This window comes from Rhinoraja longicauda, chromosome 24, assembly GCF_053455715.1.
Source record: "Rhinoraja longicauda isolate Sanriku21f chromosome 24, sRhiLon1.1, whole genome shotgun sequence".
NCBI classification, from domain to species: domain Eukaryota; kingdom Metazoa; phylum Chordata; class Chondrichthyes; order Rajiformes; family Arhynchobatidae; genus Rhinoraja; species Rhinoraja longicauda.
In genome coordinates, this window is record NC_135976.1 from 25782080 (window position 1) to 25810079 (window position 28000).

General features: G+C 47.0%; 1 protein-coding gene across 1 annotated transcript in view; it reads left to right on the forward strand.

Annotated features, from left to right (window-relative positions):
* Positions 1-112: 112 nt before the first annotated feature.
* The window catches only part of LOC144605501 (methyltransferase-like protein 27), a 101138-nt gene continuing 73250 nt past the window's right edge, over positions 113-28000 (forward strand). The window contains exons 1-2 of the mRNA XM_078420851.1: positions 113-236; positions 8036-8134. The gene's annotated coding sequence lies outside the window, so the exon portion shown is untranslated. The remainder of the gene's footprint in view (positions 237-8035; positions 8135-28000) is intronic.

Here is a 28000-nt window from a genome sequence, read left to right on the forward strand (position 1 = left end):
ACCCGTTCACACAAGTTCTAACCTGCACCCTAGGCACAATTTACAGAAATCAATGAACATACAAACCTGCACGTGTTTGGAGTGTGGGAGGAAACCAGAGCACAGAGAAAACTACGTGGTCACAGGGAGAACGTGCAGTTTGTAGGTTAATTGGTCTTGGTAAATTGCTTCCTGGTGCGTAGGGTGTGGATGAGAAGACAGAATAACATAGGCCGAGTGTGAACGGCTGATCGCTGGTGAGCATTTGGGCCTGTTTCCATCCTGCACTGTACTGTACTAGGTTCTATGTTCCATGCAAAGAAACATCTGCATATTTTCAGCGATTAGTGTAGGATTTTAAAAAACTGTGCAGAGACGTGGAGGCAAGGGAGCTTAAAGGGCATGTACAGAAGGCAGGGAGGTGTTTGGGTGAGGCCGGGAGTGTGTGGAGTAAGAGAGCCAGAGACTGGGCGGTTGAGTGGTGAGGCGTTAGCTGCCCATTGGTCCGTGCAGCCCCACCAACACATTCAAACCGCGGCGGTTGGGGAGCGGCGCGCGCAACACGACGCCCCTCAGTTAGATGCCGATTTCAAGTATTTAGCTTGCAAGCATTTAGTGCGGGGCCCTCGAAAGTGCGGGACCCGTAGCAAATGCTACTTTTGCTACTATGTTAATCCGGCACTGGAGGTCAGTGCCCACGATGGACCGGGCCCACAACCTGTGTCCACAACATTTTGTCATTTCCTTTGCTCAAGGGCGTAGGCGTTGCCAGTAAGACGATGGGCGAAATGGTGAATAATCTAAACCGGAAAGAGAATGAGGGACAAAGAATTGCAGATGGTGATTTACAAAAAAAAAACAAAGTGCTGGAGTATCTCAGTGGGCCAAGCAGCATCACTGGAGAACATGGATAAGCAATGTTTCAGGTCAAGAGGGATTTGGCTGCTAATTTAAATCAGCAAATGAAATTGGTAAACTAGTTGATCATTTTCTCTGTTTTTACGCCCTAACCTGTTCTTTCTCACTTTGCATCAATTTCCCTCAATAATCCTGCTACTCATCTGTGTTAATGGCATTTTACAGTAGCCAATTAAGGCATGTCTTTGGGATGTGAGAACCCCAGAAGAAACCCATGCACTTAGAGCGAAGCTAGTGTGACTTGGGTGGGGGAGGAATAGAGAGAGAGAGAGGGAATGCCAGGGCTACCTGAAAAGAGAGAAATCAATATTCATTCATACCACTGGGATGTAAACTGCCCAAGCTAAATATGAGATGCTGTTCCTCCAATTTGCATTTAGCCTCACTCTGACAATGGAGAAGACTGAGGACAGAAAGGTCTGTGTAGGAATGGGAAGGAGTATTAAAGTGTCCAGCAACCGGGAGATCATGTTGGTTCACGTGGGCTGAGCGAAGGTGTTCCGCGAAACGATCGCCCAGTCTGCGTTTGTTCTCGCCGATGTATCAGAGTCCACATCTTGAACAATGGATACAGTAGATGAGGTTGGAGGAGGTGCAAGTGAACCTCAGCCTAACCTGAAAGGACTGTTGGTGTTCCTAGACAGAGTCGATGGAAGGGGTATAGCGACAGGTGTTACATCTTCTGCGGTTGCAGGGGAAGGTACCTGGGGAGGGGTGGTTTGGGTGGGAAGGGATGAGTAAACCGGAGATTGCGGAGGGAATGGTCTCTGCAAAAGGTGGAAAGGGGTGGAGATGGGAAAATGTGGCTAGTTGGAGGTGGCGGAAATTACGGATGATTACTGTATGTGCGACGGCTGATGGGGTGGAAGGTAAGGACGAGGGGGACTCTCTTTTGTGGGGGTTGGGGGGAGCAAGGGCGGAGCTGCGGGGTACCGAGGAGATACGAGTGAGGAATATGCAAACATCTTTTTGGAGACAAGATAGTTTACCTTTATATGCTCAAAGCTTTAGAAAAAATAATCTAGATGCCCAAAATATCCTTCTGCCCCACTGTATTGTGAGGAGTGGTTCTCTGGATACACAAACACTCCAGGCACAATTTTCTTGCAGAAACTGTAGTGAAGCTGAAGACATCAGGATCTGTCTGCATTTAGCAGAGTGTAGAGGCAACTGGCCCATTCCAGAGTGCAGGAATATCTGCTGAGAGGCACACCGAAGCTTGGTGCAACCAAAGCCTTGTGGGGGGGAGGACTACAACTAGGGTCCTTCCAAGTCAAGAGTGTTTTCATGTCATATGTCCCAGATAGAACAATGATATTCTTGCTTGCAGCCGCACAACAGAATATGTAAACTTAGTACACTGTAAACAATATAATAAATGGGGAAAATAAGTTCAGTGTATGTATAAACACACACATGTACACACATATATACATACACACGCACAAATACATACACATAATAAATAAACAAACAAACAATAATACTGCAAAAAGACAAAACCAATGCCCCCAAGTCTATGTAGTTCAGAGCTTATTTGGAGTTTGTAGTGTTTAATAGCCTGATGGCTGTAGGAAAGAAGCAGTTCTTGAACCTGGAGGTTACAGTTTTCAGGCTCCTGTACCTTCTTCCTGATGGCAGGGGTGAAATTAGTATGTGGCCAGGGTGGTGTGGGTCTCTGATGATTCTGGCTGCCTCTTAGAGGCAGCAACTCCTATAAATCCCTTAGATTGTGATGTGGTCAGAACCCATGATGGACTGAGCAATGTTCACCACTTTTTGCAGTCTTCTTCACTCCTGGGCATTCAAGTTGCCAAACCAGGTTGTGACGCAGCCAGTCAATATACTCTCTACTGTACATTGGGTAATGGAGATGCCCCTCGAACGAGGGAAGGGATATCAACCCAGGGGGCCACATGAGTGGCAAGGGTGCTAATACCCTTCTGTCTCCTTTTCACTTCCAGCCTTTGTCACTTACTCCACCCACCTACGAATCATCCCCCTCAATTGCACCCACATCACTTGCCAGGTTTTGTGCCAGGCTCATCTGTCTTCAACTCTCTCCCCCCCTACTCTATCAGTCTGAAGGTGGGTTCAGACCCAAAATATCACTTTCCCATTCCCTCCACTGATGCTGCCTGGCCCACTAATTCCTTCGGAATTTTGTTTCATGCAACAGAATTGATATGGACATTGATAACCATTTTTACATCAGTCATAGGTCCACATCCTAGGAGCACCATTGTTACACGGTCTCCAGCAGTTCAAAAAGGCAACCTACCGCTAATACCATCTCCTCAGGGACAATGGACACTAAATGTTGGTGCCACCATCAATACCCACACTGTCAAATAGATTTCTGACAAATGAACATAGAATAACAGCTTGGTTTAGATATTTACTGACGTTGAGAAAGAACGACAGAAAGGAACTAACATGTAAATATCAGGTTTTGTTTCACCTGCGTTGTCAAGTGCAGTAAAATAATTGCACTTTGGTCTGTTTATTTGACCTTGCATTACAATACAATACAATATATCTTTATTGTCATTGTACAGGGGTACAACGAGATTGGGAATGAGCCTCCCATAAGATGCAATAAATTAATTAGCTAGTCAGTATTAATTTAAACAATGAAACAAATTAGAACAGTTTTAAAACAGAATAAAGTGCAAGTAGATCTGTGCCGGTTCGCTGTGCGATGTGACCATCCGGCTCAGCAGGACAGGTTCATAGCAGCAATGGCCCTGGGGATGAAGCTGTTCCTGAGTCTGGAGGTGCGGGCGTAGAAGGCCTTGTATCGTCGGCACGATAGTAGAAGTTCGAACAGACTGTTGCAGGGGTGTGAAGAGTCTTTGTGGATGCTGGTGGCTTTTCTGAGGCCTCAGTAGGATGTGCAGATCACAATGCAGGAAATAATTCTGAATGGCAGCTTGAATGTTAACAATAGACCTGTCTAAATTGTGTTTCGTCTTTTGATAAGAGATTAACAGAGAATGAAAGCATGGTGGAAATTGATGGGTCTGAAGAAAGTTCTCGACCTGAAACCCATTCACACATTCCTTCTCTCCAGAGATGCTGCCTGTCCTGCTGAGTTACTCCAGCTTTTTGTGTCTATCTTTGGGAATTCTATTGAACTCTTCGAAAAGATTGGGCTTTGTGTAACTGCACTATTAACCACATGATTGCCAAGATTAGGTTTTGTTCACATTCAGCTGTGATAAGGCTATTTTAAAAATCTTTTATTATTTTTGGATTTGTCATAATTTCTCATTCCTTGACAAGATAATAATAAAAGGACACAAAGTGCTGGAGTAACTCGGTGGGTCAGGCAACATCTCTGGAGAACATGGATAGGTGAAGCTTCTTCAGATAGTAATAAGCTTCCGTCTCGCAGTCCTTCTAGAGTAGGTGCTTCCACAGTGCGGCCGGACAGGGAGTTTCGGGAGTATGACCCAGCGAAGATGAACGACTAGCAAAATATTCCTAAATCACAGTGACTAATTTAGAGGGAAAGCTAAAGGTACAGAGTGGTACAAGGTGGACAAAGGGACTGTTGCATGATTTTAGAAATCATCCCATTGCGATCTTTGCATGGGGATGGTGTTCCTTTAACTGATAAAAGTGAATAGAATGAATAGCAAAATGAATGACGTTGCTGATGATACGACTGCAATGTAAAGCTATTCATCAGTCAGTGTATACACACCAAGCCTCACCATTTCAAATCCCCTTGTAATTGCATACTAATCTGCTGCCTGGAAACAAAACTTGTTAATGTGGCCCCGCATCCAAAAAATAAACATCTTCCACTGCTTGAGGTCTTTGTACCTTGCCATGGTAGACTCTCAAAAAATTGATTTACACTTTTAAAGCCAATTACTCATTTTCTTAAAGGTGATAGGAGATAGTATGGCTTCCCATTATTTATCAAGCCCCATTTCCCTTTCTACTGGAGTCCACAAAAAGGTAAATTTGGTCAGGGAAGGTCAGAATCAGAATCAGAATAACCTTTATTGTCATCCAAAAAAAACCAAGTCTTTTGGACGAAATTCCGTTACCCACAGTCCAACAATAAGAGCAATACAAATAACCAATAACACACACAATCGCAAACCAACACAAAACAAAAAAAAAGAAACATCCATTACAGTGAGTCTCCTCTAGTCACCTCCTCACTGTGATGGAAGGCCAGGATGTCTTTTCTCTTCCCCTGCCGTCTTCTCCCGCGGTCAGGCTGTTGAAGTTCCCGACATTGAAGCCCCCGCCGGGCAGAGAAAATCCCGCAGCCTGTTCCAGGCCACGATGGACGGTGAAAGGTCTGCGGCGGGCCGACCCAAGCCCCGCGATTCGGGGTGGGCAAAGACTCTACCCCTGCCGGAGCTCCCGATGTCGGCCCCCACCCAAGGCAGTGCCTGCGAGCTTCCAAGATCCACGCGGTCCACGGTCGAAGCCTCCGGAGCATCCAAAGGCGAGTCGCAGCGGCACTCGCAGCGCCACCACAGCCTCCGAAGCAGATGGTACGTCCGGTCTGCGGGCTCTGCGAACCAGAGCCCAGGTGGTCCCAGGTGGAGGTCGCCAGCTCCAGGTGGTTGACCGATGGTAGGTCGCAGCGGGAACGGAGACACCACCCAGAAAAAAAAGGTCGGGTCTCCGTTCGGAAGAGACAATTTTACAGTTCCCCCCCCCCCCCCCCCCCACAACTATGTTGTGTACATTGTGTACATAGTACACAACCACAAAAAACACTACATCACATCTAAACACGACAATTAAGACAAAAAAACAACAAAACAACAAAAAACACAAAAGACAAACGGACTGCAGGTGAGCCGCAGCTGCTGCACAGTGCCGCCATTTTGAGCATTAAACACAGAATTCAATCTCATCTATTTACAACAGGTCCTTGAGCGATGTAGCATTTAAATAATGTTGTTGACCTAAAAGGACAAGACAAGAAGCAAAGGTTCAGGTGTTTCCGTGTTTGCTCATGACATTGCACTGATGAAGTATTATCACACCTGGACCCCCATCAGACAGTTATCACCAACGCTGCTGATAAAAGCAATAGTTTTGAAGAAAGTAGGTTCGATGAATGGAGAATCTTTCTTTCCTTCACATGCAGTATTATGTGGAACTACCATCCCCACATGTGTTAGCTTGGTCAGTTTATGGAGATATTTCAGCAGTTCTGGTGTTTACGTGGAACTTTTAAAAACATTTACATGTGTTTACTATAAGTGAAGATCTATGTTATAATTCAGTCAGCTTAATCTTTAAGCAGTGAATGTAGGAGAATCTGGGTTTGGCCAAATAATTGGGCTGCAAATGGTGCAAATGGGGAACAAATGGTGCAGCGGTAGAGTTGCTGCCTTACAGTACCAAAGATCCAGGTTCGATCCGGACAACGGGGGCGGTCCATACGGAGTTTGTACATTCCCCCCGTGATCTGTGTGGGTTTACTCCGGGTGCTCCGATTTCCTCCGATACTCCAAAAATGTTTGTAGTTTAATCGGCTTGGTAAAATTGTCCTTATTGTGTGTAGGATTGTATCAGTATCTGGGATCGCTGGTCGGCGCAGACTCGGTGGGCTGAACCCACTCCCCCTACTCCCACCCCCCCCTTTTCTTTGTCCCCATCGGTCTCCCTTGTGCCCCACCTGGACCCACACCTATTTCTCCTCTACCTCCACGCATTCCTTCTGTGGGAATTGTGGGAAGAACTGAGCTGTTCTTCCATTTTGTCTTTCAACATGGGCAGTAATTGCTTCTGTGGGAATCAAACTTTACTCCAGTGAATATACCGTTCAGCGCTAGGCTAAACATGCCTGCTTCAGGTGACAATAGACAATAGACAATAGGTGCAGGAGGAGGCCATTTGGCCCTTCGAGCCAGCACTGCCGTTCAATTGTGATCATGGCTGATCATTCTCAATCAGTACCCCGTTCCTGCCTTCTCCCCATACCCCTGACTCTGCTATCATTAAGAGCTCTATCTAGCTCTCTCTTGAATGCATTCAGAGATCTGGCCTCCACTGCCCTCTGAGGCAGAGAATTCCACAGATTCACAACGCTCTGGCTGAAAAAGTTTTTCCTCATCTCAGTTCTAAATGGCCTACCCCTTATTCTTAAACTGTGGCCCCTTGTTCTGGACTCCCCCAACATTGGGAACATGTTTCCTGCCTCTAACGTGTCCAACCCCATAATAATCTTATACGTTTCGATAAGATCTCCTCTCATCCTTCTAAATTCCAGTGTATACAAGCCTAGTCGCTCCAGTATTTCAACATATGATAGTCCCGCCATTCCTGGAATTAACCTAGTAAACCTCCGCTGCACGCCCTCAATAGCAAGAATATCCTTCCTCAAATTTGGAAACCAAAACTGCACACAGTACTCCAGGTGCGGTCTCACTCGGGCCCTGTACAACTGCAGAAGGACCTCTTTGTTCCTATACTCAACTCCTCTTGTTATGAAGGCCAACATTCCATTGGCTTTCTTCACTGCCTGCTGTACCTGCATGCTTCCTTTCAGTGACTGATGCACTAGGACACCCAGATCTCGTTGTACGTCCCCTGTTCCTAACTTGACACCATTCAGATAATACTCTGCCTTCCTATTCTTACCACCAAAGTGGATAACCTCACACTTATCCACATTAAACTGCATTTGCCATGCATCCGTCTACTCACACAACCTGTCCAAGTCACCCTGCAACCTCATAGCATCTTCCTCACAGTTCACACTACCACCCAGCTTTGTATCATCTGCAAATTTGCTAATGGCGACCCATAGAGTTCAAATAAATAAACCTGCTGAACCTGTTAGTTATCCTCAGTAACAAGGATAAGTTAGTGAGCTCAAGGCCACACATAGACCCACTCTGATCTTCCTTGTAGATAAACATATCTGTTTCCAGTGGAAAATTACAGAATGCTGGATCACAATAGTTAAGCATGTAAAAAAAATGCACTTGATTAACCTTGCTCTTCTGCTATCAAAAATGGTATAAATATACTATATGCTTTGAATATGCAGAACAGTCTCTTGCTTGACTGCTCCCCTTGTCTGAAACATTATAGCAAATAAAGTAGCTGTAGTTTGATAATCACTCGCATCTCATGTAATTTATTCCGACAGTTTTGGAGGTTCAGACGAGATCACAATCTCTTCCACCGACTAGGATTCGTGCAAACACAGATCTCGTAACAGCCGAGACAGCCGGCACTAAATAAAAAGGTAAGGATTTCTCTTACATCGTGTCTTTTCTGCCACGAGTACCTTCTTGAATCCAGGTGGGCGAAGGGCGCTGCCGAAACCGGAATAAACGTGAATGACATTTGGTTGTTCAGGTTCGAGGACTGTGAGTGTTGGTTTTAAGTCTCATTGTATGAGTAAGTCAGGTACCTGTGTAAGAGTTAGTGTTATAATATGGGTAATTCTGAATGCTAAGAGAAGCCATGTAGAATGAACTCCAAGAGGATATATGTACAGAACATGCATTATGGACCAGAGAGTGTAACGAAAATAGAGAAATGACCAGAGTGGACCAAGGGGAAAGGTTTATCACCTGACAGAACACATGGAATAGAGTGCCTGCAGGTGCTTTTATAAAAGAAAGAAAAACATGGTTGTAAAGATGTTGGGTGTCCCCAGTTTGTGGGTGGGGGTCAGGAAGCAGATAAAAGAAGAGAAAAGTCTAGACGTAAGAGTAGAGAATATGAGAAGCAGAAATGTGGAATAACGTGTAGGCAAATGTCAGGTGAATGCAAAGGTCACAGTTGTTAACAGTGGGTTTTGACATGGCCGGGTGAGTACGTGCTCCGAGCTTCTCCATGGAACCTTCACATATTTAACTACAAATATAGCAATTTGACTCTAAAAAAAGAACACAGTGTCGTGGTAAACTACAAGCAACTCATTCTCAATGCCTAGAAGGATTAAGACACGCGGGGAGAGCAGTAAATTAACTAAACAGATCAACAAGTATCTGTTGGCCGCCAGCCAAACAGCAGATAAGATGGCGGAGGATGCGGAGCTAAGTACAGGGGACGAAATGATTAACACTATCCGCACCGAAGTGAAATCCCTACAAGCGGAGATAATGGCTGAGTTTCGTGCAACAGCTCTAACTATGCGGGAAAAAGTGGTTAAAGAACTTCGCTCCACATTGACCTCACTACAAACAACAGTATAACAGGTATAACAGGTATAACAGAGCTTTATTTGTCGTTCGGTACCGAAGTACCGAACGAAACTACATAGCAGTCATAGAAAAAAAAAAGAACACAAGACACATAACCCCAACACAAACGTCCATCACAGTGACTCCAAACACCCCCTCACTGTGATGGAGGCAACAAAACTTCCCCTCTCTTCCCCACGCCCACGGACAGACAGCTCGTCCCCGACCGACCCGCACAGTCCCCGCACCGTGCGCTGAAACGTCTCGCGGCCGAACCGGGCGATGAAAGGCCCGCGACCATGCCTTGCGCAGCTAAGTCCCGCAGCCGAGCCGCACCAGCGGTGAAAAGTCCCACAGCCGAGCCGCACCGGGCGGTGTTAAGTCCCGCAGCCGAGCCGCACCGGGCGGTGTTAAGCCCCGCAGTTGAGCCGCACCGGGCGATGTAAAGTCCCGCAGCCGAGTTGCACCGGGCGATGTAAAGTCCCGCAGCCGAGTTGCACCGGGCGGTGTTAAGCCCCGCAGCCGAGCCGCACCGGGCGATGCAAGTCCAGCGGCCAAGCCGCACCGGGATGTAAAGTCCAGCGGTCAAGCCGCACCGGCATGTAAAGTCCAGCGGCCGAGCCGCACCGGGGGATGTTAGGCCCCGCAGCCGAGCCGCACCCCGCGCCGTGAGGAAGAGAAAAGTTCCCCACACCCACACCCACCCCCCACACACCACCACCCCCTCCCACACATACACAACCAAAAAAATATATATAAAAATCATCCCAACACCGACACTCAACAAAAAAAAGACGGACAGACTGCTAGTCAGCCGCTGCCGTTAGGCGCCGCCTAACAGCAGCGGCTGACTAGCAGTCTGTCGACCATGCTAACAAAATCTCTGCACTGGAAGACTCACAGAACGATGTTACGGATAGGCTAGCGGAGCTTGAGACCCGGTGCGCTTCCCTAGCATCAGATAACATTAAGCTCAAGGCTGCTGTGGATAACCAAGAAAATCGCTCCCGTCGTCAGAACTTACGCGTTGTAGGCCTACCTGAGGGTGAGGAGGGCAACAACCCTACAGCATTCATGGGTCCTTTTCTGAAGGAACTCCTGGGTGAGGGAGCTTTGACCACCACACCGGTTGTTGATAGAGCGCACCGCACCTTCGTGGCCAAGCCACCTCTGGGCCAGCCTCCGAGAGCGATGCTGGTGCGGTTGCACTGCTACCAGACGAAGGAGAGGATTCTCCGCACATTGCGTGAATGTAGTCAGCTGTCCTATCATGGGAAAAGGATTCACATATTTCCGGACTATTCTGCCGCACTTGCCCGACGCAGAGCGGAGTCTAAGGTCGTGAAAGCACAACTCCACCAGGCGGGTGTGAAGTTCGGTCTGATTTACCCTGCTAAGTTACGGCTAACTTTCCAGGGGTCCACCCACACGTTCGACAGTCCCGAGGATGCGCTCCTCTTCTGCCGGACTTCTATACAACCTGCGACGGAGCGACCGGGCGACAGAGAATGTAGTATCCTTTTCAAACACTGATCACTGTATCTGGACTGTTTAATTTCAGGGAAACAGAACTCTAAGAGAAGCTTTTTATTCACAAAATGCTGGAGTAACTCAGCAGGTCAGGCAGCATCTCGGGAGAGAAGGAATGGGTGACGTTTCGGGTCGAGACCCTTCCTCAGACTGATGTCGGGGGTGGGACAAAGGAAGGATATAGGTGGAGACAGGAAGATAGAGGGAGATCTGGGAAGGAGGAGGGGAAGGGAGGGACAGAGGAGCTATCTGAAGTTGGAGAAGTCAACGTTCATACCACCGGGCCGCAAACTGCCCAGGCGAAATATGAGGTGCTGCTCCTCCAATTTCCGGCGGGCCTCACTATGGCACTGGAGGAGGCCCATGACAGAGAGGTCAGACTGGGAATGGGAGGGGGAGTTGAAGTGCTGGGCCACCGGGAGATCAGTGGCGTTAATGCGGACCGAGCGCAGGTGTTCAGCGAAGCGATCGCCGAGCCTGCGCTTGGTTTCGCCGATATAGATGAGTTGACATCTAGAGCAGCGGATGCAATAGATGAGGTTGGAGGAGGTGCAGGTGAACCTCTGTCTCACCTGGAAAGAATGTTTGGGTCCTTTGATGGAGTTGAGGGGGGAGGTAAAGGGACAGGTGTTGCATCTCGTGCGGTTGCAAGGGAAAGTGCCCGGGGTTAGGGTGGTTTGGGTAGGAAGGGACGAGTGGACCAGGGAGTTGCGGAGGGAACGGTCTCTGCGGAATGCAGAGAGGGGAGGGGATGGGAAGATATGGCCAGTGGTGGGGTCCTGTTGTAGGTGACGGAAATGTTGGTGGATGATATGTTGGATCCGCTGGCTGGTGGGGTGGAAGGTGAGAACGAGGGGGATCCTGTCCTTGTTGCGAGTGGGGGGATGGGGAGCAAGAGCGGAGCTGCGGGATGTAGAAGAGACCCTAGTGAGAGCCTCATCTATAATGGAGGAGGGGAAGCCCCGTTTTCTGAAAAACGAGGACATCTCGGAAGCCCTAGTCTGAAACACCTCATCCCGGGCACAGATGCGGCGTAGACGGAGGAATTGGGAGTAGGGGATAGACTTTTTGCAGGGGACCGGGTGGGAAGAAGTGTAGTCCAGATAGCTGTGCGAGTCGGTGGGCTTGTAATAAATGTCCGTCACTAATTTTTCTCCTGTGATGGAGATGGTGAGGTCCAGAAACGGGAGGGAGATGTCAGAGATAGTCCAGGTATATTTAAGGGCAGGATGGAAATTGGAGGTGAAGTGTATAAAGTCAGTGAGTTCTGCATGGGTGCAAGAGGTAGCACCAATGCAGTCGTCGATGTAGCGGAGGTAGAGTTCGGGGATGGGGCCAGTGTACGTCTGGAACAGGGATTGTTCGACGTACCCGACAAAGAGGCAGGCGTAGCTAGGGCCCATGCGAGTGCCCATAGCTACGCCTCTGGTTTGGAGGAAGTGGGAGGAGTCAAAGGAGAAGTTGTTGAGAAGCTTTTTCTTTACTGACTCTCAGGGCTAGATAATTTTTTAAGTTCTGCAGTAATTTGTTGCAAACAGCTCAGTTGGTTGTCTCTATTTTGTCTCTATTTTACTCAGACTCAGTGATATGTTTGTGATTTACCTCTGATCAACTGTTGTACCTGACTATGTTTACTGTCTATTAGAGTTATGGCTAGATGTTAAGTTTATTTTTGTTAATGGTTCAGTGGAGTTACTCTGTTAGTTTTATGACAGAGAACGTCCTGTGTTTCTTTACACAAGCGTTTGTTGTGACAGGGGTTTGGGTTCAAGGTGCCTTAGTTGGGAAGGTGCCAAGGGGTGGGGATAGGTGGGACGTAGGGGGTGGATGGGGTGGGAGGGGGGTTAGACTGGGAGCAGAGATATGGTTTTTCTTTTTTCTTTTTGTTTGGTGGGGGGGTTTATTTTTGGTTGTTTTTTTTTCTCCCTCTTTTTTTTGTTGTCCCTCCCCTCACGTGTGTGTGTATACCTAGGCTACTTTATGGCGGCGGACACGGTTAAGTATTGTCTCTCCTATATTTCAAATGGCTGACTTAACTACGACTCAGAATAGTGTTCATTTTGTTTCCTGGAACGTCAAAGGTTTAAACAAGGCTACTAAACTAAACCGAATAATGTCTCATGTGCAACATTTAAAAGTAGATATTTGTTTTCTACAAGAGACACATTTATGTGCCTCAGATGTCTCAAGACTCAAAAGGGGATGGGTTGGACATTTATTTCATTCTAAGTTTAATTACAAAGCCAGGGGCACTGCAATTTTAATTAATAAAAATATTACTTTTGAACTATTGAGCTCTATTACTGATCCCAATGGACGTTATGTTATTGTATCAGGTGTCATCCAAAACACTCCCGTAGTCCTTGCTTGCGTATACGCACCAAATTGGGATGATAGTCAGTTTATCTCTAAGTTATTTTCTACATTACCCGTTCTTGACAACAGTTTTTTAATTATAAGGGGGGACTTTAATATGGTTCAAGATACAGCTCTTGATAGATCATCCACCAAGGACTATGTCCCTTCCAACTCTGCCAGGGTTTTGGCCTCTCATGCTCAACAGCTCGGCCTAACCGACCCCTGGAGGTTCTTCTTTCCATCAGCCAAAGCATATTCTTTTTTTTCTCATCCCCACCATACATACTCTCGGATAGATTTCTTTCTTGTGGACGACAGACTTTTATCAAACCTTAAGTCATCTGAGTACCACAGCATTGTTATATCCGACCACGCCCCCACTTCTATGGAGATCAATTTATTAAAAAGCTATGTTCCATCGAGGCAGTGGCGCTTTAATTCCCCAATGCTGTCTGATAAGATATTCAAGGACTATCTTACCTCTCAAATTGGATTTTATTTTGAAATTAACAAAACTCCTGATGTCCAATCAATTCTATGGGAAGCTTTTAAGGCTTATTTAAGGGGTCAGATAATATCTTTTGTTTCATATGCCAAAAAGTCAGAGGCAAAGAAACTGTCTCAAATCTCTGAGGAAATTTTAAAATTAGACAATCAATATGCGATATCCCCATCTCCTGCTCTGTACAATAGGCGCCTGCACCTCCAGACTGAGTTTGACATGTTATCAACAACCAAGGCTGAAACACTTTTGCTTAAGTCTAGGCAACGTGTTTTTGAGATGGGGGACAAAGCAAGTAAACTTCTAACCTATCAAGCTCGTTCAGTTGCTGCCTCCAGGCTGATTACTAAAATTAAATCACCCACTGGTGCTATTCTGTCTGATACAAGAGATATAAACAAAGCCTTTGCAAACTATTATTCCGATCTTTACTCGTCTGAAAGCCCCCCAGATATCTGGGACCAGGATCACCCTCTTAACAGTATACGCTATCCTGTACTTGATGAAATGGTTTCCAGCAACCTCGGAAGACCGATTTCACTTCTTGAAATCCAAGAAACCATTAAAGCCATGCAAAATGGTAAATCCCCAGGGCCTGACGGATATACAGTGGAGTTTTACAAGACATTTTTTCATCTTCTAGGCCCCGAACTACAAATTATGTACAATGAGTCGTTCCAGAAAGGCCAGTTACCAGAAACATTGTCTCAAGCCTCTATTTTCTTGTTGCTTAAGAAAGATAAGGACCCGCTTCTGTGTAGTAGCAGAAGACCAATTTCTCTTCTCAATGTGGACCAAAAGATCTTGGCCAAAGTCCTTTATAACCGTCTTCGACACGTGGTCCCAGATTTAATATCAACGGACCAAACAGGCTTTATCCAGGGGAGGCACTCCTTTTTTAATACAAGGCGCCTGTTGGACATAGTTCATGCTCCAATTTCTGAACTCCCTGAAATTGTCCTCTCGTTGGACGCTGAGAAGGCCTTCGACAGGGTAGAGTGTAAGAAGTGTAGACTTCCACAGAATCGTTAACTTCTAAAGTATTTATTAAGAACACAAGCAGGGAGCAAATGAGTAAACGTCCGCACAGTACACCACCAAAACCATCCTGTCCTAATCTACCAAGCAAAACTAAACATCGGTTTCAAAACAAATACCAGTCATGGATCATGGATCTGGTTGGCAATCTGAAAACCAGACATGGATCAATCCGAATAAACGGATTGATCTACATCTTCCCTTTTTCAGACTAAAAAACTACAGCTACTTTCTAGCATTCAAATACACAACAGTACAGCACCAAACAGAATGCAATTGCAAAAACAGCAGTACTGGGAATATAATAGCACATATTGTAGTAGCAGCAAGCGTCCTGGGAGTCTCTAGACATAGTCCTTATATCTAGGGTTGGGCTTACAAATCCGCCCCGCACGAGTCTGATACGGCCCCTCAGAGGTACCCCTCGCTGGAGATGATGCGACCGGCATCGGCTTCCCCGGGGATCGTGCCACAGGCCTCATAGGCGATTTGGACGTCGGAGCCAGCTCCACGGATGGTGCGTTCACCGCTGTTGAATTTGTCTCCTTCGCAAGGGGCAGCTCTCGAGCTGTGGGTGACGAATCATAGTCACCTCCTTCCGACCATAGCACATCGTCCGGGTCATCGGGCAACCCGTTTAAGTCCCACTGAGATGGCATCGGTTCATTTACCGGTAAGATGTGTCTCCGGTTCCGCCTGTATAGGCCTGTGTCAGATTGAACGAGGTAAGATCGGGGCTCCGCGCAGACCCCCTTGACAATACCCTTGCGGTCGTATCCCTTCGGGGACTGCAGCCGGACGACCTGACCCTCCGCCAGCGGGGGTAAAGGGCGACTGGATCGGTCGTAACTAACCTTCTGGGTTAGTCGCTTGTGGTGCAGTCGAGCCTGAATGGTGGAAGGTTCGTAGACCTCCGGCTGGAGCTGCTGCTTCGAAACGGGCAAGGTGATGCGTGTCCTCCTGGACATCAGGCGCTGAGCCGGGGAGCCCAGAGTTGAGTCTCGCGGAATGTTGTGGAGATTAAGAAGGTCTAGGAAAATGTCCGAACCTGACCTGCTGGACTTCTCGAGGGCCTGCTTCGCACTGCGGACCGCCCGCTCTGCTAACCCGTTCGACTGCGGGTACTCCGGACTGCTGGTGATGTGTCGAAAGCCCCAACGCTTCGCAAAGTCCTGGAAGCGCTGGCTTGAAAACTGTCCAGCATTGTCGGAGATTAGAGTGCAAGGTGCCCCATGGACCGAGAAGTGCCTGCGGAGCTTCTTGACTACTGTCGCGGATGATGTGGAGTGGAGCACATCGATTTCGAACCAACCAGAGTAGGAGTCCACCAAAACCAAGTACTGGTGCCCATGCCAGTCGAAAAGGTCTGCGGCTACTAGGGACCATGGGAGGTCAGGAACAGGGTGCAGTTGTAGCGGCTCCTTCTGCTGATGTGGAGTCATGCTGTTGCAGACGGCGCAAGACTGTACCCACTGACGTATAGTGTCAGCCATGCCTGGCCAGTAGAACATGTCTTTGGCCACCCGCACGGTGGCATCCGCACCAGGATGCCCTCTGTGTACGGCATCATAGTACTCGCGCTGGAGTGAGGCTGGAATCACCGCCTTGTGACCTTTCAGGATGACCCCGTCGTCTATAGTAAGCTCATCCCTGATAGGAAAATAGGGCTGAACGGTCGTCGGAAGTGAGTGCTGTTTGCACGGCCACCCGCGTCTGATAACGGATGCGAGTTGCTGAAGCGTGGCATCTTCAGCCGTGGAGGCCACCAGTGCGTCCCGACAAGAGGGAGGTATGTGGTCGAGGGTTAACACCACCATGGAGTCCCGCTCGGAAACGTGTTGTGCACAGGACCGCAAAGGGGCACGAGAGAGTGCGTCCGCCAGATGCAGGTCCTTGCCTCGTTTGTAAACTAAGGTCACGTCATATTTCTGGAGCCGTAACATCATACGCTGCAGTCGCGCCGGAGCCGCGTGTATGGGCTTGTTCATAATGGTTACTAAAGGTTGGTGGTCTGTCTCTACAGTCACAGGTTGGCCAAAGATGTAGTCATTAAACTTTGCACAAGCGAAAACCACCGCCAGCAGCTCCTTCTCAATTTGTGCGTACCTGGTTTCTGTTTCCGTCAACGTTCTGGACGCATAAGCAACAGGCCGTTCCGCTTGTAGACATGCAGCACCAAGACCGTATTGGGAAGCGTCGCAGGTGAGTGTGACAGGCCGGTCAATGTCGAAGTACGCCAGTGTAGGAGGGCACGACATCTGCATTTTTAGCGTGTTGAAAGCTCGTTGTTGCGGCTCGTCCCACAACCAGGCAGTGTCTTTGTGCGTGAGCTGACGCAGTGGAGCCGAGAGCTCGCTGAAATTGGGGATGAACTTCCCGAGATAGTTGACCATGCCTAAAAACCGCTGTAGGCCGGTAACATCGGTCGGCGCCGCCATCGCACTGATGGCCACCGTCTTGGAGGGGTCAGCCTTGAGCCCCTCACTGGTAAAGACATGTCCCACGTACTTCACCTGGTCAACACGGAACCGACACTTGCGGGGGTTGAGCTTCAGGTTGACCTCTCTGGCACGCTCAAGCACCCTCTTTAAATTATCATCGTGTTCCTGTACATTCTTACCAGCAATGATGATATCGTCCACGATGATGGAGCACGGCAAGCCATCAAAAATTTGTTCCATAGTTCGTTGGAAAACCTCACTGGCCGAGCTGATGCCAAACGGCATGCGAAGGAAGCGGTAGCGCCCAAACGGAGTGCTGAAGGTAGTTAGCAGGGATGAGACATTGTCCAGGGGAATTTGCCAAAACGAGTTCTTGGCGTCCAGCACTGAAAATACAGATACCTTGCCCATGCGAGCAGCTACCTCTTCCACGGTGCGCATGGGGTGGTGCGGCCTCCTCAGAGAGGCGTTCAGGTCCTTGGGGTTGATGCAGATTCGGAGCTCTTGTTTGTCTTTCTTGACAGCAACTACCATTGAGGACACCCAGTCCGTAGGATCCGTAACGGGCGTGATAACTCCAAGCGCTGCCATCCTGTCCAATTCAGCCTTGACCCGGTCTCGCATTGTAACGGGGACACGGTGGGCAGGACGCACCACAGGGCGCGCGTCCGGGTCCAAAGCAATGGAGTATGTGACCGGCAGCCTGCCCAGCTCGTCGTCGAAAAGGTCATGGTATGCAGAGAGGATGCGCTGCGTGGAGTTAGGGCTAAGAGCCAGTTGATGCACGGCCTCGCTGAACGTGACCAGTCCCATGTCAGTGCAGGCAGCGGATCCCAACAGTGTCTCTACATCGCCCCTGACAACGTAGAATCGCAACACTTGCGATTTGTTCCGGAGACTACACAGCAGCTTGACCTGCCCAATAGGGTTGACGTGACTGCCACCGTACGCCACAAGGGTGGCACTGCAGGTGGATAGTTTCTCTGCCTCCCTGGGATTCCGAACACGGAGGAATTCAGTCTCAGACACAACATTACATTTGGCCCCAGTGTCAATTTTCATTTCCAGAGCATGGCCATTCACCATCACTGTGGCCGTGGGTTCGCTGTTCCGAGCACCAACCCCCCCAGTGGAATGCACAAGCAGCTCGATACCGTCGACCTTGGGCCTTTCGTCTGGACTGTTATCAGAGGATTCTGATAAGGGCTCCGGCAGGACCAGGTGCACAGATTTTTTAGGTATTTTCGCGGGGGCATCGTGAGCCCTGGACCTGCAAAATCTCCAGAAATGGTTCCTCCTTCTGCAGCCGTGGCAGATTTGGCCAAAGGCAGGACATTTCTCCCTGTTCGTGACATGAGAGCCCCCACAGTTAGAACAGTTTGTAACAAATCCTTGCTTATCTCGTTGTACATAACAAGGTGTCCCAGGTTTTCGTTGTCTTGGAAACGTAGTCTGGATGGCATCGATTCCCACGGGTGTGGAATGTTGTGCCCCGGCGCGGCGTTACGGTTGCCAATTTCGTAGTTTGCACAGAAAGAGACAGCTTTGTCCAGAGTCAAAGCAGGGTCGCGGATAAGCTTTCTCCTTAATTTATCGTTCGCAAGCCCACACACCAGCCTGTCCCTCACAAACTCGTCGCAGAGTTGTCCAAACCCGCAGCCCTTGGCTGCCTTTTTAATAGCACACAGAAACGATTCAATTGTCTCACCGTCATTCTGGTGACGAGAGAAAAACTTCACCCGCTCCACAATGGGGTTAGTCCGAGGTTCGCAAAGCTGGCGAAACTTTCTTATCAAGCACTCCGGGTCCTCTGCCGATTCCGCAGGGGGCACAACCGAAGGTGCATCGCCTACCGGGGGATGAACAATCTCCTCCGCGTAGACGAATTGCTGCGCTCGCTCGTAAGCCTCATCTCCCGCGAGATTGAGGAGCATGTAGGCCCGAGCCGTGGCAGGTTTGTCGTGATGGACGGCACGAATAAACACATTATACTGCCTCTCGAAGAGGCGCCAACGCTCACCGATCTGGTCGTCGAAGACGAGAGAGTCCGGTTGTCGGAATGTCCCAGCCATGTTATAACAGTAGAAATGAGCTGAAACAAATCCACAGTACTTCTGACACCATGTAAGAAGTGTAGACTTCCACAGAATCGTTAACTTCTAAAGTATTTATTAAGAACACAAGCAGGGAGCAAATGAGTAAACGTCCGCACAGTACACCACCAAAACCATCCTGTCCTAATCTACCAAGCAAAACTAAACATCGGTTTCAAAACAAATACCAGTCATGGATCATGGATCTGGTTGGCAATCTGAAAACCAGACATGGATCAATCCGAATAAACGGATTGATCTACAGACCTATCTTTTTTTTGTTCTTCAGAAAATGGGGATTAATGAAGATTTTATTTCATGGATTAAACTTTTATATTCAGCCCCTGTAGCTTCCGTTATCACTAATGACTTACACTCACCTTTCTTTCCCCTCAAACGAGGTACTAAACAAGGTTGTCCTCTATCACCGTTGTTATTCGCAATCGCCATAGAACCTCTGGCTATCTGGCTCCGTAGCGAGGTTAGGTTCGAAGGCATTGTCAGAGGGGGGGGGGGGGGGGGTCACCCACAAAGTGTCTTTGGACACGGATGATCTACTTTTATTTATATCTAACCCCAACTCTTCCGTTTCAGTTATTATATCTATCCTTGAGCAGTTTGGTAGATTCTCCGGGTACAAACTGAACATTCAGAAAAGTGAGCTTTTTCCGATAGACCCCGCAGCCACAAGAATGCCTCATTCACTTTTCCCTTTTAAGCACATGGATAGTGGGTTTAAATACCTTGGCATTATCATCACTAAATCCTTCTCCCATATTTTTAATGCAAATTTTCTCCCCTTACTAGAACGTTGTAAACAAGATTTTAACCGTTGGTCTACTATGCCCTTATCACTGGCCGGTCGCATTAACCTAATTAAAATGGTTACTTTACCAAAATTTTTATACCTTTTTCAACATATACCAATATTTATTAGGGGAAGCTTTTTTGTAAAATTGGACCAGACCATATCTTCCTTTTTATGGGGAAACAAACCACGGCGCATCAGGAAAGAGTATCTCCAGCGGTCCAAGTCAATGGGGGGGATGGGCCTTCCAAATTTCCTTAAGTATTATTGGGCATGTAATATTCAGAAGCTTCTCTACTGGTCTAATCTGGAAAACACTCCTCTTTGGGCACAAATGGAGCTGTCCTCGTGCCAGTACTTTCTTTGCTCTTTAGTTTGTTCAGGTTTACCGCTTACCTCTATTGCCTGTTCTATGCCCACCGTTACGCACACTTTAAAGATCTGGATGCAATTCAGGAGACACTTTGGTCTTACAAGGCCATCCCTGTATTCTCCAATACATCACAATTATTTGTTTAAACCATCATGTACTGATTTTACTTTTCAAACCTGGTTTGATAAGGGTATCAGAACTGTTAATGATCTGTATGGTGATGGGACCTTCTTGTCATTTCCAGACCTGTCTGAACGGTTCAACTTGCCCAGATCACATCTATTTCGCTATTTTCAGGTCAGGCACTTCTTACAAAGGCAATTTCCAGAATTTCCAAGTCAGCCCACTTACTCTGAAATTGATTCTATTCTTCTTTTGAATCCCAATGCGCAGAGGCTGATTTCAATTATACACACTGAAATAGACTCCATTAAGCCTGAATCTCTCCATAATCTTAAGGTAGCTTGGGAACAGGATTTGGGGTTTGGTATGACGGATCGGACATGGGAAACTGTGCTGGGACTTGTTCACACTTCCTCAATTTGTGCTAGACATAGTCTTATACAATGTAACATTTTGCATCGCACGCATTACAGTAACGCTAGACTAGCAAGAATATTTCCCGGCACGAGTGACGCATGTAACCGTTGTCGACAAACACCTGCCGACTTGATTCACATGTTTTGGACGGGGATTTTTAAATCCTTTAGGGATATATCCGGTATAGATATTCTACCCAATCCTCTAACAGCTCCTTTGGTGTCCCTTCCGGAACTAATACCCCCCCGATATCTAAAAGTAATTATGTCTTTTACTTCTCTTTTGGCTAGACGTCTTATACTTCTTAATTGGAAGCATGTATTGCCACCCACTCATAATAGATGGATCAAGGATGTGTTATATCACTTAAAGCTAGAGAAGATTAGATTCTCTCTCAAAGGTTCACAGGAAAGCTTTAAAGAAACATGGTTACCGTTTCTAAATTATGCAAAAACTTTAATGATTGTTTTAGAGAATGGGGATAAACCAAAGTGTTGACTGCTTATATGTCTGCCTACACTCTTCCTCCCTTGTCTGTAAATCAAATTTTTTTAAAAACTTTGTATTTTTTTACTAATGTCAATGTTTATCTCTGCATCTGGGATGGGGCGGGGGGTGGGGGTGTATCTTTACGCGTAGTGTTTGTTCATTGTTGAAATAATTGTAAAAACTAATAAACAGATTAAAAATAAAAATAAAGAAATGTGGAATAACGTGTAGGCAAATGTCGGGTGAATGCAAAGGTCACAGTTGTTAACAGTGGGCTTTCCCATCCAGTTGGCTCTACTCTCCTGGATTCCTGCAGTGAGCAGTGAGTATTGCAAGTAGCATATCTCAGTAGAGGCAGCCTGCAAGGATCCTGAGGAAATGTTCCTAAGATTGAGAACAGAAAAAACATACAAGAAAAGGGAAGCAAGAGTAGACCACCTCATGAAGAAGGGTTTTGACCCAAAACATCACCTATTCCTTTTCTCCAGAGATTCTGTCTGACCCGCAGAGTTACTCCAGCACTTTGTGTCCATTACCTGGCCTATCGTGTTTGCCACACCATTCAATATGATTATGGTTGATCTAAGCTGGCCTCAACTCCTCTTCTATGCCAGAACCACCAATTCAGTCATGATCTATTCGGGTTATGTTTTCTCCCTGCTCCCGTTGGGCAGAACATACAGCAGCTTGAAAATGCACACGACCAGATTCAGGACCATCTTGTTGCTATTTGGCTTCTGAATGGTCCTTTCACAGGCTAGGTACAGTCTGATTCACCTCAACTAATTGTGGACATTGAACTTTGTCTTTGGAGCTGTTATGCCAGATTGCTCAGGATTATATTCTGCACTCTGTGCCTTCTCCTACGCTCTTCCCATTGTTCTTGAGTTTGTCTTGATTGTATTTATTTATAGTAATATCTGACTGATTGGATAGCATGCAAAACAAAGTTTTTCACTGTACCACTGTACACTTGACAATAACAAACCTAAACCTAAACTTACAGGTGGAAACATCTCAACAACAAGTCAAACAAGACATAAAAGAGATTGCATAAACATGAGTTAGTGCTGCTGCCTCACAGTTTCAGGATCCAAAGATAGACACAAAAAGCTGGAGTAACTTGGCAGCATCTCTGGAGAAAAGAAATAGGAGATGTTTCGGGTCGAGAACCTTCTTGAGACTTATGTTTCGGGTGAGACCTTTCTACAGACCATGTTGGTTTCCCACCAGCTGCTTCAGTTTCTCACATTTTAAATCTCACGTCGAAGCCTTGGGATCTTTTGTGTGGCAGATTTGAAACAACAAATAAAGTTTAAGGTTGGTTTACTGGTCTAATACTCTAGAGAAGCATTGTCACCACTAAAGTTATATAGAGGCCAGAGTTTTGTAAGTGACCTTGGTTCAATCAAGGTTCCCACAGTTACATTTAGCAGATTTCCTTTTTTGCTATTTGTGCAGTGGCATTTGTCATTAAGGGCTCAGTAAGTGTACAGCAAGCCAGAACTAATTTCAATCTTATTGGCAGAGTGTATCAATTTTTGTGCAATAATTATGAATGAGATCTATCTGTCCTTTTAAAATCTCCGCACAATATTCGTGGATCGGTCGATCTGTTTCAATCTCTTTAAAGTATTTGAGCTACTTCATTCTCTACAGCACTTGTGCATGGGTGTATCTGACCCATTCTCATCTTGACATAATATGTGTGGATGTGTATATCTGGTCCATTCCCATCTCTGTATAGCGTGATCACCTCATCTACATGACCTCACCCTCGCTGAGATATCACAGTGTTCAGGAAGAGTTGGACAGAATGACCATGACTGTGGCCATGGCCAGCATCCTGTCGATTGCTCAGTATGGGGTGATTGCTGGTCGGCGTGGACTCGGTGGGCTTAAGGGCCTATTTCGCGCTGTATCTCTAAAGGCAGGGTTGAGACTGAGACAAATGGGCATGGTGGTCGTATAGACAATGGTGGGCTGAAGGTCCTGATTTTATGCTGCAAAATTCTATGACTAATGTACTTCAACAATGCCCCCACGGTGCATCACGAACTGATGTAGAAACATAGGAGCAGAAGTGGGCCAATTAACTCCTCAACCTTTCAATAAGATCATGGTTCATCGTCTAACTTCACTCAATATTCCTGATCACAATTCCTGGCAGGCCGCACGGCTGGACACACAAGACCCGGCGGAACAGCACCACATATTTTGCTTGGGCAGTTTACAATCCAGTGGCATGTATATTGATTACTTTAACTTCAAATAAGTAACCCTTGCAATCCCTCTGTCTCTGTGCCTCCCCCACCCTAATCTGATTGCTAATTTCACCGTTTGTTATCATTTCATCCTCAGCCAACATCGATACAGGTACTTGCTTTGTACTGTACCCTTCCATACCTCTAGTTTCCCACTCCCTGACTGTCAGTCTGATGAAGGGCCTTAACCCGAAACGTCACCTATTCCTTTTCTCCAGAGATGCCTGACCCGCTGAGTTACTCTTGCATTCTCTCTCTCCCTCACCTTCTTTCTCTCTCTCTTTCCCAGCCTCCACCTGCTATCGATCAGTCCACAGCCTCCTCCCACACCAACCAACCTCTCCCCAGATTACTAGTCTGCCAACTTGAGTGCTCCCAACAACTGTTGTCCTGCTAGGCTTGGGCAGCTTATACCCCAGTGGTATGAATATTGACTTCTCAAACTTCAAATAACCCTTGCTTTCCCTCTCTCTCTATCCCTCCCCCTTCCTAGTTCTCCGATCAGTCTGACAGTCCCCCTGATTGAACGTTATCTCTGTATGCTTCGCTGTCACCTTCTTCTGGCTAACAATGATCTTTTCTATATTTTCCTTGAACCTCATCCTCTTTGTCTTGTTTTCACATCTTACGCTTCCTTATCTCTATGTCTCCCTTTCCCTTGACTCTTCACCAATACCATCCCCTGTCCTGATTACTGACACTAACTGACCTCAGGTCCACCGTGGACCTTTCACCATCCGGCGCGGTCTGGAATAGGCCGTGGGATTTTCTCCGCCCGGCGGGGGCTTCAATGTAAATTCCCCGATGAGGCAACTTCAACAGCCTGATCGCGGGAGAAGATGGCAGGGGAAGAGAAAATACATTCTGGCCTTCCATCACAGTGAGGAGGTGACTGGAGGAGACTCACTGTGATGGATGTTTCTTTTGTTTGGTGTTGGTTTATGATTGTATGTGTTATTGCATATTTTTATTGCTTATTTTTATTGGTCTTATTGTTGGACTGTGGGTAATCTTTCATTTCACTGCACATTTATGTGTATGTGACAAATAAATTGATTATTGACTATTGGCCTCCAACGCCCTTTCAATCAGTGAGATCCGACCATCCCAGCAACTTCCCTCCCGGCCTCTGAACCCCAGACACAGACACCTGTTCTTGCCTGACTTGTGTCAAACACTCCACAATGGCCAGGAAAGGCAGCAGTTGTTTTACTTTAGACTTCAGAGACACTGTGCGGAAATAGGCCCTTTGGCCCATCGTCCTCGCCGACCAGCGATCACTCCATACACTAGCACTAACCTACACACTAGGGATGATTTACAATTTTACCGAAGTCAATTAACCTGCAAACCTATACGTCTTTGGAGTGTGGGAGGAAACCAAAGCCCCTGGAGAAAACCCACGCAGTCACAGGAAGAACGTACAAACTCTATATAGACAGCACCTGCAGTCAGGATTGAACCCGCGTCTCTGGCGCAGTAAGACAGCAACTCTACTGCTGCGCCACTCAGGGCTGTCTTAACGCATGGGCCTGATGGGCACTTGCCCGGGGCCCCACGAGCATAGGGGCCCCATGCTGATCTGTCTATGTTAAGTGACTTGCAATAAATAAATACTACTTTAAAAATGTAGGTTCAATAAGTGCTTTTTTCGCAACATTTTCGGTCCCTAAGTGCTTCTCACAGCGATCTGTAAGTGCTTTTCGCAACAATGTAGCACCCTAAGTCCATCGCTAAGTGCTTTTCGGTAAGTGCTTTTCGCCGGCACGACAGGGGGGGGGGGGGGGGCTGGTAGGGAAAGGGGGGTGGGGGAGAGTAACGGTAGGGGCCCCAGTACACTGCTTTGCCCGGAGGCCCATAATGCTGTAAAAACGGCCCTGGCGCCACTGTGCCGCCCTGGGTTTGTGTGCAGCTGTAGCTTGTAATGGCAGTCTCTTGAAGGCATGTTCATTGAGAACAGTACACTACCCATTAACATGTCATGATAGAAACTCTTCAGTCCCTAGGACAGAGTCCTTGGTGGCACCAGCAATGGCTGCCTCGACAACAGTCTGTCTTTCCCTTCCTTCCTTGTGTTTTAATAGTATGTGTTAAATGTCTGTTTTTAATGTTTATAGTGTTCTTTAGCTTGTTTTTTGTGTGGGGGGGGGGGTGTTGGGGGAAACTTTTTCTAATCACTTACCTCGATGAAGATGCGTTTTGTTTCCCGTATCGTATCTCCGTCCTCACTGCGGCCTAACATCGAGGAGTTGGCGGCCTTTGCAGGAGACCGACTTTTGAGAGCTCCACCGCGGGTGCCTACGGGACTTTAACATCGCGGAGCCCGCGATCCCTTTGCCAGGGATCGACCTCGGAGCTCCAAACGTGTGTGCTTGTGTACTTAACATCACGGAGCTCGCGGTCTCTGGTCAGAGACCGACATCGGGAACTCCAAGCCGTAGGAGCTTCGACCGTCCTCACGTGGGAGTTTTGATCGCCCTGACGCAGGAGCTTCCATCACAGTGAGAAATGTGGGGAATCTGCTGCGGTGGATGTTTATGTTAACTTTTATGTAGTTGTGTGTCTTGTTGCTTTTTTTTTCATTTGGCTGTACGGTAATTCGCATATCACTGTACCTTAATAGATACATGTGACAATAAAAGACCTCCCAGAAGTGGAGTGTCAATCTTTATCGATCCTGGGTGTTCACCAAGTTGATGTATTTGCAGATTGTAATCTTTTACAAACATCTTGTCTGTTAATAATTGCCAGTTCAGCCGGTATGTTCACCGTGTATATAAAATATAGACTGTTCATAAGTTTGCAAGTTCATAAATGATAGCAGCAGAATTAGGCCATTCAGCCCATCAAGTCTACTCCACCATTTAATCATGGCAGACCTATCTATCTTTCCTCCTCAAACCCATTCGAAAGTTTTATACCCATATCCCCGACACCCATACTAATCAAGAATCTATCAATCTCTGCCTTAAAAATATAAATTAATGGCCTTCACAGCCTTCTGTGGAAATGAATTCCACGGATTCACCAACCTCTAACTAAAGAAAATCCTCCTCTTATCATTCATAGCGAGACGATTTGATTATGGAAGCAAGGATATCCTACTGCAGTTGTAAAGGGCCCTGATGAGACCGTACTTGGAGTGTTGTGCGCAGTTTTGGTCTCCTAATTTGAGGAAGGACATTCTTGCTATTGAGGGAGTGCTGTGTAGGTTCACCAGGTTAATTCCCGGGAAAGCGGGACTGATATATGATGAAAGAATGGATTGACTGGGCTTATATTCACTGGAATTTAGAAGGATGAGAGGAGATCTTATAGAAACATCTACAGTAAAACTCTTAACGGATTGGACAGGCTAGATGCAGGAAAAATATTCCCCCAGTTGGGGGAATCCTGGTTGGGGTCACAATTTTAGAATATGGGGTAGGCCATTTAGGACTGAGATAAGGAAAAACTTTTTCAGCCAGAGAGTTGTGAATCCATGGAATTCTCTGCCAAAGAGGGCAGTGGTGGTCAATTCACTGGATGTGTTCAAGAGAGTGTGAGATATACCTCTTCGGGCTAACGGAATCACGGGATATGGGGAGAAGGTAGGAAGAGGGTACTGATTCTGAATGATCTGCCTTGATCATATTGAATGAAGGTGCTGGATCGAAGGGCTGAAATGCCTACTCCTGCACCTATTTTCTATGTTTCTTTAAGGTACATACTTTTATTCTGAGGCTATGGCCTCTAGTCCTAGACTCTCCCACCAGTGGAAACATCCTCTCCACATCCACTATATCCAAACCTTTCACTATTCGGTAAGAATCAAAGAGGTCACCCCTCATCCATCTAAACTCCAACGAGTACAGGCCCAGTGCCATCAAACGCTCATCATATGTTAACCCACTCATTCCTGGGATCATTCTCGTAAACCACCTCTGGACCCTCTCCAATGCCAGCACATCCTTCCTCAGATATGGGGCCCAAAACATCTCTCAATGCTCCAAATGCGGTTTGACCAGTGCCTTATAAACTCTCAGCATTGCATCCCTGTTTTTATATCCGTCCTTTTGAAATAAATGCATTTGCCTTTCTCACTACTGATTTAACTTGCAAATTGGAAATCGTGCTCGAGTACTTCTGTAATTTGCATCAGTAAAGTCATACGTATTTGGCACAAAGTATAAAAAATTGCCTCCTATCAGGTGTGGGAGATCAGGGTGCAGTCTTGCTTCTCTGGCATCCATGCTTGCAGCCTACTATTTGCATCTATATATCCCTTCATTATTGCCTCTTCCACAGCCAACAATGGACCTTCGTGGGCTCCACCTTTCCTTGGTCATCGGTGCCGGCTCTAATTTGTTCTGAACCTTTTCAGACCTCTAGTTTCTGTCTCCCTGATTCTCAGTCTGAAGAAGGTTCTCTACCCGAAACGTCACCAGAGATGCTGCCTGACCTGCTGAGTTACTCCAGCACTTTGTGTCCCTTTTTGTGTATTC